This window comes from Mobula birostris, chromosome 32 (genome assembly GCF_030028105.1).
Source record: "Mobula birostris isolate sMobBir1 chromosome 32, sMobBir1.hap1, whole genome shotgun sequence".
Taxonomy (NCBI): domain Eukaryota; kingdom Metazoa; phylum Chordata; class Chondrichthyes; order Myliobatiformes; family Myliobatidae; genus Mobula; species Mobula birostris.
In genome coordinates, this window is record NC_092401.1 from 14,892,523 (window position 1) to 14,906,860 (window position 14,338).

The window sequence follows — 14,338 nt, forward strand, 5'->3', positions numbered from 1 at the left end:
TACTATAAATTACAAGAAAAAAATGAAATTATCCCTGAATGATGTGCACTCTCTAGCTGTTCATATCCTGACATATGGAGTTTGGTGTAGGTTTTCTGTCGCCGACTCTTCTGTAGGATATATAACCGATTTCTGCCAATGCAGACTCTCAAGCTTTGATTCGGATAAGACAAAATTGTTCGCAACCAATCAGTTTTGGATTTATTTGGAGACCGTTCTCTCAATTCAGAAATGTATATCACTGATTAGTCAAGCAGTAGGTTGCGGATATGTTACATATAATACATTGTGCACCTCATTATCATCCATAAATATGTTTCGTTTCACCAACGAAACAGACCCAGCAGCATCCGTGATACACTGGCACAGACTGGGAGTGCCCAATACTGACTCCGCACTCGAGGAACTCTAATGGAATTAAGTTAAAAAGGTTAAGGAAACTTATTCCCGAAGTCATCTACTGTTATGTTTTACTGATGAACTAGTGCGCTCTATTTTGAACTAAGCCGGAAGATGTACTGACGGTAGAAAAGGAGGTAATCGGCAAACAGCCAAACCTGCTTAAAGTGGCTTAGATATGAAATTAATGGTTGCCACAATGGGGTATTAACATGTTCTGATGGAAACAATGAGTGAACTTATTTGATCAAATTCTAAACAATTTCTCAGTGAGAGTATCATACTATTCTAGTAAACTTAGAACATTAACGGCCACCTAATAATTCATATAATTTCACGACTATATACTTAGGATAGAAAAAAAGTGCAAATTAATTTTGGCTAATGACCACGCTGTCAGTTTAGTTATGGTCAAATTATAGAAAAATTAATTAATATGCAATAATGAAATGGAGCAAACTATGCCTGCTATGGTCATACAATATTTTTAAGTCAGGTAATAATAATTTCCATGCATTGTACCCTCTGGAGTCATTTTAAGTCCGATATTTTAACGATCTTCAGACGAGCGGACCTAGGTGCGGAGTAAAATCAGGACTCAGCAGTAGAAATTAAGGATGAAAATGTTTTTCGGAAATTAATTCGGGGTATAGGAGCTCAGCTACTCGCGACTTCAGCACACAGAACGGTAGTTCACATGGAACTCGATCCGGGAATCAGCGATGAACTCTGGTCCAGAATAACCTGAAATTGAACAGAAATCCCAGGAACCTCGTGCGGCTCGAAACCAAAAACTAGTCACTTTAGGGCGAGAAGAATTAGGAAACCGTGTTCAAATAACAAGCGTGAAATGCAGTGAAAATCTAATGATAAAAGTTGCAGGTAAACAACTCTAATAAACTCAAATAAATAACTTTCAGATACGTTGAGAGCTGCCGGTACCCGGCGCACCTCGCTGGTCCGAAGGGTCCATGACTGCTGATCAGTACGTGTTCATTGAACACTTTCTCAGACCGTACCGGTACATCCAGCAATGGATGCACAAACCCTCCATAGCTCTCTGTTCCCATATCCCATTTGGACTCATGTCTCGTTTTTTTTTTAACATTTCTATTCTGCTTTTCTTTCCAATACACCGTAATACTGCGTTGCCCAGTTTATATTTCGTCTGCAATGCAGCGCTATTCTACCAATCTGCGGACATTATCTCAAAAGCTATAGTTAAATACGCTTCTGAAATTGTCACTATCTGCAACCTTATGACTTCAGAATCAGGTTTATTATCACTGACAGGTGACCTGACATTTGTTAACTTAACAGCAACAGAGCAATGCAAAACATAATCTAGCAAAGAGAGAGGAAAATAATAATAATAATGATAATAATAAATAAAATAAAACATAATAATAAACAAGCAAATCGATTGATATTGAATAGACTATAAAACTATATAAGCACAGAAATACTATATATTATAAGAGTGAGGTAGTGTCCAAAGCTTCAAAGTCCATTCAGGAATCGGATGGCAGAGGGGAAGAAGTTGTTCCTGAATCACTGAATGTGTGCCACAGTGAGAAAAGGAATTGAAATCGAAATCGAAATTTTGGGAAACGTTTGGTAAATACCAATGGTCCTAACGCTGAGTTTCGGAGATTGAACCATGAGACTTACACGGTAAACCTAATTCCTGAACTGCTCTAATCTTTCTGACAAAGTAACACCCATAATTATATTGAGGGAAAAAGTGATGCTCCAGATTTAGGACAGGCGGTGACGAAGAAACAGTAATTTCATTATGAACCGTTTCTCATGTTTTGGTGCATTGAAATCCTGTAATTGTACTACAGCCGCTTACTCACAGAAGCAATAAGCATTGAAAAGTGGGTCCTACTCTCATCAATCTGTTGTCTGGTCCTATCAATTTCACCGTTCCCTGGTCTCCAACATTTCTTCATCGCATAATGCCTGGCAATCTTCTGATGAGAAATCTCAGCCCGCAGTTGCGATGGAACGCCCACTCAGCATTCGCTCTGAACAGCTTCGGCCGTGTCTGTAGCACACACCTTTGGAAGCCACTATCGTCGATGTAAGAATGATGCTGGACTGCAGTCGTTTACTGAGGTGTTTAATTTCTCGCCCGGTTTCACAACTAGATGTGACAGGGTTGCGGGGTTTTAGAAACATACAAAACCTACAGCACAATACAGACCCTTCGGCCCTCAAAGCTGTGCCGAGCATGTCCGTACCTTAGAAATTACCCAGGGTTACGTCTAATTTTCTAAGCTCCATGTATCACGGTCCCGATCATTAATTCCCCATTTTCTCCTAATTTCCTATGATGGCGGCACTCCTGGTTTCCATCAAGACCTGCAGTACAAGAACCCCGGTTTTGCACCCACTAGCTGCCAGATCCTTGGCTTTGCCAGTGTGGTAATTAACGTTTCCCGGCCACATAGGATTGTGTGTTTTAAGTTTTGCTTCAGTACCGAGATTTACCTGTACAACTCAGTCTCTCCGAGTCAAGATAATTTTTCTAAGTTCAACTCCAGTTCCGAGGTTTATCTGTGAAACTCTGTCTCTCCGTGTCAAGATAAGGATTCAAAATTTACTCCAGTACCGAGGTTTACCTGTGTAACTCCGTCTCTCCGTCCTAAGAAACGTGCTGTCTGCGCTTCCCTTTCTACACTGCGTGTCAAGATAAGTTCTGCCTGCCTCCTGCTTTCCTGCACTCCCTCCTGTTTGCCGTTCAACGCTCACGCCCATGTCTGCATCCTAACTCAATGTCCGTGCCTGTGTCCTGCGTTTGGGTTCGCCTCGTTCGTTGCAACACCATGTACCTATCCAGGAGTCTCTTAAAAGACGCTATCGTATCCGTCTCCACGACCTTCGCCGGCAGCCCATTCCACGCACTAATCAATCTCTGTGTAAAAAAACTTACACCTGACATTTCCTCTGTACCTGCTTCCAAGCAACTTTAAATTATGTCCGCTTGTGCTAGCTATTTCAGCCCGGAGGAAAAGCCTCTGACTAACCGCACGGTCAATGCTTTTCATCATCTTACACATCTCTATCAGGTCACCGCTCATTCTCTGTCGCTCCAAGGAGAAAAGGCCGCGTTCATTCAACTTATTCTCAAAAGGCATGCTCCCCAATCCAGGCAACATCCTTGTAAATCTCTTCTGCAACCTTTCTATGGTTTCCACATCCTTCCTGTAGTGAGGCGACCAGAACTGAGCAGAGTACTCGAAGTGAGGTCTGACCAATTTCCTATACATCCTGCAACATTACCTCTCGGCTCCGAAACTGAATCCCACGTATGATGAAGGCTATTGCACCATACGCCTTCTTAAACACAGAGTCAACCTGCGGAGCAGCTTTGAGTGTCCTAAGGAATCGGACCCCAAGATCCCTCTGATCTTCTACACTGCCATGAGTCTTACCATTAATACTACATTTGACCTACCAAAATGAACCAACTTCACACTTATCTGGGTTCAATTCCATCTGCCACTTCTCAGCCCAGTTTTGCATCCTATCAATGTCCTGCGGTAACCTCTGACAGCCCTCCACACTATCTACAACACCCCCAACCTTTGTGTCATCAGCAAATTTACTAACCCCTCCCTCCACTTCCTCATCCAAGTCATTTATAAAAATGACAAAAGGTAGGGGTCCCAGAACAGATCCCTGAGGCACACCACTGGTCATCGACCTCCATGCAGAATATGACCCGTCTACACCCACTCTTTGTCCTCTGTAGGCAAGCCATTTCTGGATCCACAAAGCAATGTCCCCTGGGATCCCATGCCTCCTTACTTTCTCAATAAGCCTCGCATGGGGTACCTTATCAAATGCCTTGCTGAAATCCATATACACTACATCTACTGCTCTACCTTCATCAATGTGTTTAGTCATATCTTCAAAACGTTGAATCAGGCTCGTGAGGCACGACCTGTCTTTGACAAAACCATGGTGACTATTCCTAATCATATTATGCCTCTCCAAATGTTCATAAACCCTGCCTCTCAAGATCTTTTCCATCAACTTACCAACCACTGAAGTAAGACTCACTGGTCTATAATTTCCGGGGCCATCTCTACTCCCTTTCTTGAATAATGGAACAACATCCACAAACCTCCAAACCTCCAGGACCTCTTCCGTCCCCATTGATAATGCAAAAATCATGGCCAGAAGCTCAGCAATCTCCTCCCTCGCCTCCCACAGTAGGCTGGGGTACATCTTGTCCGGTCCCAGTGACTTATCCAATGTGATACTTTTCAACAGCTACAGCACATCCTCTTTCTTAATATCTACATGCTCAAGCTTTTCAGTCTGCTGTAAGTCATCCCTACAATCGCCAAGATCCTTTTCTCTAGTGAACACTGAAGCAAAGCATTCATTAAGAACCTCTGCTATCTCCTCCGGTTCCAAACACACTTTTCTAATGTCCCACTTGATTGGTACTATTCTCTTAAGTCTTATCCTCTTGCTCTTCATATACTTATAGAATGCCTTGGGGTCTTTCATAATCCTGTCCGCCAAGGCTTTCTCATGGCCCTTTCTGGCTCTCCTAATATCTTTCTTAAGTTCCTTCCTGCTAGCCTTATAATCTTCTAGATCTCTGTCATTACTTAGTTTTTTGTAACTTTCGTAAGCTTTTCTTTTCTCCTTGACTAGATTCACAACAGCCTTTGCACACCATGGTTCCTGTAACCTACTATCCTTTCTCTGTCTTATTGGAACTTACCTTTGCATTTTATGCGATCTTGGGATTTCGTAGCTCTTCATTTAGAACTTTCTGCATATAGTACGTAGTGTAACTGCTATATGCAGTTGATTAGTTTATATTCAGCAATATACATCTCATCTTGAAGCTTCAATGTGTTGGCACCTCACTTTCAGGTACATATGCCCTTTTGTACTACAGAGAACCAGGGATAAATTGATGGGTACGCAAATTCGAGTTGTCATATCTGCTTAGACAATACTGTGTTGTACAATAATGTTGTTGCAGAACACAGAGATAGGACTCCATCTCCATAAGGACTGGGTGGTTTCATTTATTTATTCATTTGGAGATATAGTCAGTGCGACGCTACTTTTGGTTCCATGTAGTTCCTCATATACACTCTGATAAAGCAATCCCTTACTGGCCAATTACACCCATATGGTCAACGAACCAATCAACCTGTACCTCTATGGGAATGTGGATGGAAACCGGTGTTCTTGAATGAAACCCATCCAATCGCGTGGAGAACGTACCAAGTCCTCAGAGACAGAAGTGGAATTGACCCAGGTCACTGACACTGTAAACTTATTGTGCCTCACCTGCGGCGTTTATTGCGTTCAGATTAAAAAGAGCAATTGCATGTGTCTGGGTAGATTGATGAGAAAGAGTCGAAAGAGGGCAACCAGTTATACCTTCTCTGTGGCAGACTTTGTACTTCAGGTCTGAGGTATTTTATTTTCGGCAGATTTTCTCTAAATGCAATGTGGCCCTTTAATTACATTTCACAATTGAGCAATTCAATTTAAGTGGCTGAAGTGTGTTCTTCGTGCCGGATGCTGCAGAACTGGGAGGCCCAGAGTCTCCCAGGGAACTATATCTGCATGAAGTGCATCTGGCTGCAGCTCCTTGAAGACTGTGTTAACGATCTGGAGTAGCAGCTGGATGACCTTTGGCGTGTATGGGAGAGTGAGGATATAATTGATCAAATTTACAAGCAGGTAGCCACCTCGAAGTTGCAGGAGGTGAGTAGCTGATTGACCGTCAGGAGAAATGGAAATAGGCAGTAGAGCAGCGTACCCCTGTGGTGATTCCCCCCAAAGACAAGTATACCGCTTTGGATACTTTTGTGGGGGATGACATCCCAGGAGAATGCCACAGCGACTGGATTAGAGGCTCTGAGCATGGGTGCGTGGTGCAGAAGGGAAAGAGAGAAACAAAGGGAGCAGTATTGATAAGGGGCTGGATAGTGGGGGGGAGGGGGAACAGCCAGGAGATTCTGTGGGCATGAACGGGATAGCCGGATGGTAAGTTAGACTGATCAGCTGGACTGTATTGGGTATTTAGTAATGAACTGGAGGCGATTAGGGAGCTTAAGGTATAATAATGCTTAGGAACCAGTAATCACAGTGATTGAGTTCAACTTGAAATTTTAATAAGGAGAAAGTAAAGTCTGACATAGCAGCATTTCAGTGGAATAAGGGACATTACAGTTTTTTGAGAGAGGAGTTGGCCATAGTAAATTGGAAGGAGCTGCTGGCAGGGATGTCAGCAGAGCGGCAATGGCGTGTGTTTCTGGAAGGTGCAGGATTATAATCTAAAAATGAAGAAATTCTCAAATGGTAAAATAGTACAATCATGACTATCAAGGGAAGTCAACGCTATTGTAAAAGAAAAAGAAAGGGCATACAACAAAGCAAAATTAGTGGGAAGATAGACAATTGGACGGATTTTTAAAACCTACAGAGAGCAACTAAAAATCAGAAGGGAAAAGAAATCTGAAAGCAAACTAGCAAATAATATCAAAGTAGACAGTAACATTTTTTTGAAGTATGTAAAAAAATAAAAGATGATATGAGAGTGGACACAGTACCACTAGAATTGAGGCACGAGAAATAATAACGGGAGAAAAGGAGATGGCTGATGAAGTAAAGGAGTATTTTGCATCAACCTTTACTATGGCAGGCACTAGCAGTATGCTTGGTGTTGTGGTGCGTGAATGAAGAGATGTGGGTGCAGTTACTATTACAAGAGAGAAGGTGGTCAAAAAGGGATGTCATTACAGCTACAGAAAGGGTGGGTAATGTAGCAGGATCCTCTTTTGAGTCAGTATAGATGGAAGGCAGGAACAGCAAGGGAGCAGTTACTCTAATGGGAGTATTCTATAGGCCCCCTTGTAGCAGCAGAGATACCGAGGAACAGATTGGAAGGCATATTTTGGAAAGGTGCAAAAAATAACAGGGTTGTTGTCATGGGTGACTTTAACTTCCCTGATATTGATTGACACCTAATCAGTACCAAGGGTTTGGACGGGGCAGAGTTTGTTAAGTGTGTCCAGGACAGATTCCTGTCACAGTATGTTGACAGGCCGACTAGGGGGAATACCATACTACATCTAGTATTAGGTAACGAACCAGGTCAGGTCACAAATCTCTCAGTGGGTGAGCACCTGGGGGACAGTGACCACCACTTGCTGGCCTTCAGCATTATCATGGAAAAGGTTAGAATCAGAGAGGACAGGAAAATTTTTAATTGGGAAAGAGCAAATTATGAGGCTTAAGGTTAGAAATTGCAGGTGTGAATTGGGAAGATGCATGTGCAGGGAAATGTACTATGGACATGTGGTCGATGTTTAGAGATCTCTTGCAGGATGTTAAGGATAAATTTGTCCCAGTGAGGAAGATAAAGAATGGTAGGGTGAAGGAACCATGGGTGACAAGTGAGGCGGAAAATCTAGTCAGGTGGAAGGCTGCAGCATACATGAGGTTTAGGAAGCAAGGATCAGATGGGTCTATTGAGGAATATAGCGAAGCAAGAAAGGAGCTCAAGAAGGGGCCGAGAAGAGCAAGAAAGGGGCATGAGAAGGCCTTAGCGAGTAGGGTAAAGGAAAACCTCAAGGGATTCTTCACTTATGTGAAGAACAAAAGGATGACAGGAGTGAAGGTAGGACCGAATAGAGATAAAGGTGGGAAGATCTGCCTGGAGGCTGTGGAAGTGAGTGAGGTCCGCAATGAATACTTCTCTTCGGTACTCACCAACGAGAGGAAACTTGATGACGGTGAGGACAGTATGAGTGAGGTTGATGTTCTGGAGCATGTTGACATTAAGGCAGGGGAGGTATTGGATTATTAATATAGTTTAAGATGGATAAGTCCCCGGGCCAGACGGAATATTCCCCAGGCTGCTTCACGAAGCGAGGGAAGAGATTACTGAGCCTCTGGTTAGGATCTTTACGTCCTCGTTGTCTATGGGAATGGTACCAGAGGATTAGAGGGAGGCGAATATTGTGCCCTTGTTCAAAAAAGGTAGTAGGGATAGTCCGGGTAATTATAGACCAGTGAGCCTTACGTCCGTGGTGGGAAAGCTGTTGGAAAAGATTCTTAGAGATAGGATCTATGGGCATTTAGAGAATCATGGTCTGATCAGGGACAGTCAGCATGGCTTTGTGAAGGGCAGATCCTGTCTAGCAAGCTTGACTGAGTTCTTTGAGGAGGTGACAAGGCATATAGATGAGGGAAGTGCAGTGGAAGTGATCTATTTGGATTTTAATTTTAATAAGGCATTTGACAAGGTTCCACATGGTAGGCTTATTCAGAAAGTCAGAAGGCATGGGATCCATAGAAGTTTGGCCAGGTAGATTCAGAATTGGCTCACCTGCAGAAAGCATAGGGTCACGGTGGAGGGAGTACATTCGGATTGGAGTGTTGTGACTAGTGGTATCCCACAAGGACCGGTTATGAGACCTCTATTTTTCGTGATTTTTGTTAACAACCTGGATTTGAGGGTAGAAGGGTGAGTTGGCAAGTTTGCAGACAACACAAAGGTTGGTGGTGCTGTAGATAGTGTAGAGGATTGTCGAAGATTGCAGAGGGACATTGATAGGTTGCAGAAGTGGCTGAGAAGTGGCAGATGGAGTTCAACCCGGAGAAGTGTGAGGTGTGTTACGTAACCGGCAACAATGAATATCAATCGAGACAGGTTATATAAAAACAACCAAACATTTATTAAACACAGAAATAAAAAAAAAACTGGACACCTTAACCAGAAGTTAACCACTATGCAGCCGTTCAACAAATCGTCACTCGGCACTGGTTCTGAAAGCGTTAAATGCAAAAACTGTTCTTAAAGCGGTAAAGTCAGATATAGTTCTTAAAATGGTAAATGCCAAAGTCCAACAGATTTATACTTTCAATTAGGAGAGACTTCTCTGGAGAAGGATTTCTTCATAGACGCGACTTTCCTGCTGGTTCTGTCCACAGGATTCACGATGCAGAAAATAAACAGTTTAAAACAACTGACCTTAAATTCTAGAGAGCACCTTGCATGAATTCTTTCCTCTTTTGGTAAGAGTTATCTTTGATGCAGGTCACTACTCCTTCAACGAAGACTCAATAAGGTCGATCCTTTGTTAAACTGCTGAACGAAACCGACTCCTCACAATCCTTTGGGTTTTGAACTTTGATAAAGTCTTCACTCCCCCGTACTACTGCTGGAATAAGGTACAACAACTCATCTAGCAAAAATTGCCAATCCAGCACTATTGTACCTTGCACAGAACGTACACTCCATTTTAAAATGAAACTGCATCATAAAAACAAATACGCAACAGAAATAGAGACACAGTACGTTCTAGCTGGAAATCTAAACTAAAAATTAACTGCGTCATCTGGGGTCTTTACTTATATACCCGTGGTGCACATGTCATCACATGACCTCACATCGCCAGGAAAATTACATCGTGACCTCCAAAAGACCATTATATCATTCTCACAAAAAAAATCAGATCTCCTTGAGGCATGTAACACCTCCCTCCAAAAAAAAAAATTGATCTCTTAAAGAACAAAATTTTAACAATTAACAATTTACAAAAAAATACAAAAGTATAAAATTTACAACACAATATATACAATCTTTCAGCACTTTACAAACTAATATACAGTAGGAGTGTTACAAATGTTAAAATACCACTGCATAAAAACAAATTTTCATTGTACATTTAACATCTAGATAGTCAATCAGCGATCACATTATCTTTACCCTTAATATGAGTGATCAAAATATTGTACTCCTGTAACATTAGACTCCAATTTAATAATCTTCTATTTTTTGTTTTTCATCTTGCTCAAAAATACTAACAGATTGTGATCGGTATAAACTGTGAGTGGTTTGTGAGTAGTACCAACATACACTTCAAAATTTTGTAAAGCCAAAACAAGAGATAACATTTCTTTTTCTATTGTTGAATAATTTCTTTGGTGGGCATTAAATTTCTTAGAAAAATAAGCCACCGGACGATCATCTTCATCACCATAATCTCTTTGAAGTAACACTGCTCCTGCAGCTTCATCACTAACACCTATGGCTAACGAAAATGGTTTTTCAATGTTAGGAGATTTAAGTACAGGTTGACTACATATTATAGTTTTCAATTTCTCGAATGCCTCCTGACAAGATTCTGTCCAAACAAACTTTTCATTTTTCTTCAAGAGGTTAGTTAATGGAAGAGTAATGTTCGCAAAATTCTTAAATTTTTCTGTAATATCCTACCATACCCAAGAATCTTCTGAGAGTTTTTCTACCAGTTGGAGTGGGTACTTCTAAAATTGCCTGAACTTTCGCTTGAACAGCTGCGAACTTTCCCTGACCCACAACATAACCCAGGTGAGTCACTGTGGCATGACCAAATTCACTTTTAGCTAAGTTAATAGTTAAGTTAGCTTTTGAAAGTCTCTCAAATAGTTTCTCCACCGCAGTAAGATGTGCTTTCCATGTATTATTTCCTGTAACTAAATCATCAATATAGGCATCTGTATCTTTTAATCCCTGAATCATGCTATTAATCATTCTCTGAAAAGTACCTGGTGCATTCTTCATCCTAAGTGGAAGAACATTATATTCATATAACCCAAATGGGGTTACAAATGCTGAAATCTCTCTACCTCTATCCGTCAATGGAACACACCAATAACCTTTTAATAAATCAATTTTTGTAAGAAATTTGGCTTGTTCAACTTTATCCACACAATCATCTACTCTTGTGATTGGATATGCATCAGTTTTTGTCACAGCATTTACCTTCCTGAAATCTGTACAAAATCTAATACTATTGTCTGGCTTAGGCACCATAACATAAGATGAACTCCAATTCGAATTAGAATGTGTAGTAATATCATTGTCTAACTTAATTTCTTGTTCAGCAAGTTCACATTTTTCACTGTTCATTCGATACGGATGTTATTTTATGGGTTTTGCTTTTCCAACATCTATATCATGTGTAGCTACGGTGGTTCTTCTAGGAACATCTGGAAATAAATCTCTATATTTGAAAAATAACTGTTTCATCTGCTTTCTCTGCTCAGGCTGTAAATGAGCTAATTTTCATCAATATTTTCTAGAATTTTTGAACTTGGTAACCGGGCTGAAATAATGTTGGGTTTAAAAATGAGTTTCAGATGAATCCTCCATTAAGTTTTTATAAAGATCAGACTCATTATTGATCACAACAGTCATAGTAGCAGCTTCTCTCTCATAATACAGCTTTATCATATTTATATGACACAGCTGTGTTGTCTTTCTCCGATCTGGGGTTTTTAGCAGATAATCTACATCATTTACCTTATTTCATAAGGACCATGAAATTTAGCTTGTAATGGGTTTGTTTGCACTGGGAAAAGAACCAACACCTTATCTCCAGGCTTAAATGAACTCATCCTAGCTTCCTTATCATACCAAGTCTTCATCTTCTCTTGAGCTAACTTTAAATTTTCCTTGGCCAAGCTACAAGCTTTATACAATCTTTCTTTAAATTTTAAAACCTAATCTAGCAAATTAGTGTGTACCTCTTTATTAATCCACTGTTCCTTCAACAAGGCCAAAGGTCCTCGAACTCTATGCCCAAACACAAGTTCAAAAGGACTAAAACCTAATGATTCCTGTACTGCCTCCCTTACTGCAAAAAGTAGTAAATGTATACCATCATCCCAGTCCTTTTCATTTTCCACACAATATGTCCTAATCATAGTTTTAAGTGTAGAATGAAATCTCTCCAAGGCTTCTTGTGATTCTGGATGATAGGTTGAGGAAATAATCTGTTTTGCTCCCAGTTTATAAACAATCTGCTGAAACAATCCCGACATAAAGTTACTACCTTGATCCGATTATATTTCATTAGGCAACCCAAAATAAGTAAAGAATTTTATAAGAGCCTTTGTCATAGTTTTAGCTGTTATATTCCTAAGAGGTACTGCCTCTGGAAACCTAGATGCTGTGCACATAATAGTTAATAAATATTGATGTCCAGTTTTAGTTTTTGGCAAAGGACCTATACAGTCTACAAAGATTTTTGAGAACGGCTCACCAAATACAGGAATTGGTTGCAGTGGGGCCACTGGAGTAACCTGATTAGGTTTACCCACAATTTGACACGTATGACACGTTCTACAAAATGTCACCACATCTTGTCTTAAATTAGGCCAATAAAAATGTTTAGAAACTTTGTTCATAGTTTTCTTTACACCTAAATGACCATCCAAAGGAATACTATGAGCCATAGTTAAAATCTCATTTCAGTAAATTTTAGGAACTACTACCTGATGATTAACTTCCCATTCCTCACCAGCAGGAATGGTAGGCGATCTCCACTTTCTCATTAATACCCCCTTTTCAAAATAATATCCTACTGGTAATTTTTCCAATTTCACTATCTGGAAGAGTTTGTTCTTTTAATTTAACTATCTCAGGATCTCTATCCTGCTCTCCTATCATCTCCTTCTGAGATAAAGACAAATCTTCCTGGTCAGACTTACCACCAAAATCCCAATCAAATAATGTAGGTAAGAAAGTTTCTGACACATCCCCAAAATTCAAATCTTGATTTGAACTGTAATGGGTAACAACCTCATCCTATACATCAGTCTTTTTAGCCATAGCTCTTGTTACAACACAGGAAGAATCTGTGTTAGAATCCTTCTGTGATTCCTCAGAATCTGAATTTATTGTCAAATGCACTTCAGGAAAAACTTGTCCACCTGCTAAATCATTCTCTAATAAAAGAGAAACATCATTCACAGTTAAACTGGATTGTAGTCCTAGTTTAACAACCCCTGTAACTAATCCTGACCTTAAATTTGCTCTATGTAAATGTACTGGCATAAGGGCAGTCCCAACTCCTCTTATATAATTTACCTCATTGATGTCAGACTCATCACTAAACTTTAGCACACTGTCAAATATTAGTGATTGAGACGCTCCAGTATCTCTAAGTATTTTTATTGATACGGAATTGGATCATTCTTTCAAGGATACAAATCCTTCTGTTATAAAAGTTTCATATCCCTTCTTAGCTTGATCAGACTCTGACACATCTTCATTAGTATTTTCTGAACCCTGTGGCTTTACAGGTTTTTCAATATGCTGCAAACAAGCATCTGGGATGGCTTCTTTCTCTTTCTTTTTCAATCGAAAGCAATTAGCTACTATATGTTCAGGTTTCTTACAATAATTACAAATAACACCAAAATGTCTTTCCTTTACCTGTCTCCCTTCATCTTTACTTTTCTTACTAACTTCAAGTTTAATTTCTGGTTTACCTTGACTCTGTGCTATTTTTCCTTTTAAAAATTTTACCTGAAGAAATTTATTCTTGTGGATTAAACATACTCATCAGCTAATTTAGCAATCTCTTGCAATGTAGCAGAGTCCCGTTCATTTAAATATGTTCTCACCTCAACAGGAATGCTTCTTTTAAATTCCTCCTGCAAAATCAACTCTTAATTTATTTTACTCCCCACTCACATTTTTAGAGGAAACCCATCTCTCAAAACACACAGAATTCTCATAGGCAAATTCTACGTAAGTTTTTTCCACTGATTTCTTCAAATTTCTGAATCTTTCTCTATGCGCTTCCAGAACCAACTCATATGCCTCTAATATATGCTGTTTAGCAATATCATAATCCAGTGTTTGCTCAGCATTTAAAGCTGTATAAACTTGTTGTGCCTTGCCTTTAATTACACTTTGGAACATCACTGGCCATTGCTCTTTCGGCCACTTTAATCTCAGAGCAACAATTTCAAAATGCTGGAAATACTCGTCCACTTCAGCTTCATTAAATGAAGGAGCCAAAGTAACCTCACGACTAGCAATAAACTGTTTTGCAGAACCAGAAGACTGATTCCCGGACTTTAATTTCTGCATCTCTAGCTCAAATTTCCT